Source organism: Myotis brandtii, unplaced genomic scaffold (assembly GCF_000412655.1).
Source record: "Myotis brandtii unplaced genomic scaffold, ASM41265v1 scaffold45, whole genome shotgun sequence".
In the NCBI taxonomy this organism is placed as follows: Eukaryota; Metazoa; Chordata; class Mammalia; order Chiroptera; family Vespertilionidae; genus Myotis; species Myotis brandtii.
This window is the reverse complement of record NW_005367209.1, coordinates 928,769-932,581: the sequence shown is the minus strand read 5'-3', so window position 1 is coordinate 932,581 and position 3,813 is coordinate 928,769.

The following is a 3,813-nucleotide window of genomic DNA, read 5'->3' as shown; positions in this document are numbered from 1 at the left end:
CAATTTCAGATTCTTATTGGATTTAAGAGCTTTTACTCCCCAAATTAATTTTCCAGACTTGCATATCACAGGTTAATACCGGACCAGTGATAATGACACATAATTTAAGGCTTGTAAAAGCTGCCTGGAACTTGAAAGAAACACTCCAAGCCAGGACGTGGTGCCAGGCATGCAAGAGCAAGTCATTCAGGTAGAAGCTGTCCCAAGGGCGGGCACCACGCCTCTCCACAGGATCTCAGAGGGTGCACGCAGGTCAGCGGGCCCTCCGCTGCCGGCCGCCCCAGGAGCATCACCCCCCTCGCTGCTACTTTTAACAACCACGGGAGGCAGTTGTTCACAAAGGTACATTCGTTATTTCTAACGAATATCTCCCAGAAATACCTCGCAGTTCTGAAGTGACGCAACAGGATTGCCCTAATGGTTTCTAAACTTTGAAGACTTGTAGAGCCAGAACCCCACAGAACTGCCTCGGGGCACCCTTCTGCCTCCTCAAATACCAGGCTGTCCGTTGGCATTGTTGGAGACTGACATAGCCTGCGCTGGGATGTTTAGCTGCTTGTGGGGTGGAAAAAAAATGTTAAGAAAAATAATTGTTGTTTTTGCAAACTATCTATTTAAAAACAGAACCTCAGGAAGCAGATTTCTGTTCCAGTGCTCGGATGAATCAGAGCTCACAAAGTATAAATACACATTAGCAGGAGGAGGCTTCCCATAACCCATGGGCTGTGTCTTCCCAGCCCAGGAACCTCTGAACTCCTTTCTCATTCCCAGTAGAGGCAAGAGAGAGACCCGCAGCCCAAACGGAAATGCTGGAACACTGCTCAGCCCAAGTCGCAAACCTTTTTTCTTTAAAGGCAACCGGTCTTTAGCTGCACGCTGGCACATTTTTGGATAGACAGGTGTCCACCATTTAGAAAAGGGGGGGAGCCCACACTCTGGTTCCTTCGGCTCTTTGCTGCCTAAGAAATATTCCCAAATAAGTTAACTGACTCTCTGACCCCTCAGATCAGTCAATAAACACGAAGCACTTAGAGCACAACTTGCTCAGGGGGCGGTGTAATTATTTTACTTAAAAATGATGTCAGGTGGCAATTTAGCAACAAACTGGCTTCCAGGCTACTTAATTCAGTTTAACAAGGAGGAAAAACATTATAATTAATGAAGAGCTTGTACTTTAGTACTTTAGTAGAGTTGTGCTCAAATTTTACTGTACCTCATGCGGGAGGACAGACGAGGGGGAGCTCTTGAAAGTGGATTGCCCGGCCCCACTCCTGGTGAGTCACGGGCTAGGTCTGGGAATCTGCATTTAGGAGAAGTGCATCGCTGCTTTCACGTTATGCTGGTGATCATCACCCCGTCTCACTGGGCTTTGTCAAGTAGATTTGCCCCCCTTTTCTATTCTGATTCTACATGTGGAAGTCTAGAGCCTCAGGGCAGTTCCCTATCTAAAAACCGTTGTCTTCCAGGTCATTCTTTCCTGGAGTTTCGTGGTGTAGCATTCTCATGCGGAGTTCTAGTGAGCTGTTTTCCTGCAGGGCCTGCTCAGAGGGCCCAGAACATCCGTGGGGAATAGGAAAGGTGTTGAGTCCCATCCTTTCCCTTCCCTGTATCCAGGATAACCAAGGCCCCCTTGCCCGATTCCTTCTACCTGGAGAAAGGGGAGAAACATCCTGACCATTAAGACCCTGGATTTGAGGAGCCTGACCTCTGCCTTCCCACATAGAGTGTCCTGGACAGAAGGTTCCTAAAGGTACATGTGCAGCTCAAGATCACCTCCCTCCTGGGATAAAGAATTGCAGAGGCTCATTAAATGGTTTTCTTTTTTTTTTTTCTTTTTTCTTGGCACGAAAGCATTTGGTAACTATCCAAGGAATGCTGGGGTCCTGCATACTCCAAGTTTACAAACCACCAGAGCACGGTATTGCTTCAGGATGGTTGGAGTTCAGCGCAGCGAGACCAGACTCGGTCCGTACCAGGAGAGCACGTCCCCCCTTGCCCCCACCTTGCAGAAACCGGCTGTTCACCAGCAGAGATTCGTGGCAGCAGTATTGGCTATACTGGGTCAGGGAGATGTCACAGGAATCCACACTCCTTCGGGGCTGCCTCCCCAACAGGCCAAAATGCACTGCCACAGATGGACTCTGACCCTGAGGGCTCTGTTCAGGCACCAGGAGTGCGGGGTATGTAAAGCCCACCACCCACTCCTAATGCCCATCAGAGAAGACAATTCCTGGCCTCGAGGAAACAACAGCTTCCCAAGAATGAAAGAAGACATGCCCGTCAGCTTCTCCATTCAAAGTGGGTTGCTCCAGTTGGAGCTATGCTATGGAACCTGGAGGATGGGTGGCCTGAACCAGGCAGCACTGGGGACAGCTCCCCCCAGGAGGGAAGCAGGGAACTCCTGGCAACTCCGAGCTGCTGGAAGTTGTCCATGTACATCACCTCAGCCCATCCCTTCCCTGCTGCAGGTGCCAGAGGCAAAGCTTCCCCACCCCACCCATGAGGTGGGGACAGGGCCATGTTGTCCTCTGGCCCAGTAGCCACGAGCGAACCACAGCTCTCCTGCCCTCACCAGGTTGGGAACAGCCCACCTCTGGAAGGCCCGGCACCTGGCACCCAAAGCAGTGTGGCGAGGCCAACTTCCTGGGTTCAGTGATGAGTGAATAGATGGGCCATGACCCCAGAAGCAAACTCTCCTGGAGGCATAAGTGTGCACAAAACCCACAAGGTCTCTCATGATGGAAGGATGTTACTATATTAGCCCAAGGAGCCCAAACACCCGGAGGAAGAGCATTAAATCTCCCTCTTCAGCAATTCCAAATTTTTTAAAACCCTTTTAGTGCACGGGAGCGCTCACACTTCCCTCCACGCTGCAGGCCACTGACCCAGTGGTTTATTCAGAAAGTATTCACGCTTGATGAACAACAAGGCCCTCAGGTGGGGCTCACTGCAGGGGAATGTGGAGGCTGGAAAGTCTTGGAGTTCCTGGTCCGAGCCCCTAATTATCACCACCACAGGCACAGCAGAGCCAAACCACGTAAGCTCAGAAGAGGCCACACTTTCCATGTTTTTATACAAAAAATTTAATAAATATTACTTTTCAAAATTTATTGCCAGGAACAACACATCGAAGATGCATTTTTATGTTCATAACACTAATAGGACAATACAAAGTATCTTCACGGTCTCCATGGTGAACCAACAAAATGACTGATAAGCCTTCTGGATCTTAAACTTCGGAAGAGCGCTTTGATTTCCTCGCGTAAGGCAGGCAGTGTACTCTACGGCAACCTAAACAGTGATCTTACTGGGCATCTGACGGTTCAAGTATTCAACTAGCTTATTAGAATACTCCCTAAATGCAGTAGATAACAAAAATCAAACCTACGGTGGTTCAGTATTACATACGAATGGTGAAAAGAAATCAGAATTTACAAAATAAGATTGGTGTGCTTCCAACTTCACACAATTAATTTGATCATTTTAATGATATTCAACCACTCACATTTTGGCTACGTTTACATCATAACTCAACTTGTTCCCTTAAACGGCTGTGCAGCAGATCACCTGCCTGTCTCTTTTCAAGTCTAAAGCAGAAAAAAAAAAATACCAAAACAAAAAAACTGTTCTAGACTAATTCTGAAACTGCCTCGGTCAGTCCTGAAAACGTGTTTTAAAGTGATGCTCTAGATTCTCTAGAGTCTAGAAGGTGTTTTAAACATCTTGACGTCCAAAAAAATAAAAAAAAAAATTCCACCAGTATTCCAGGCACAGAAGCCCGTCTACTGTCTTAAAAATAAACCATTTTCAAAC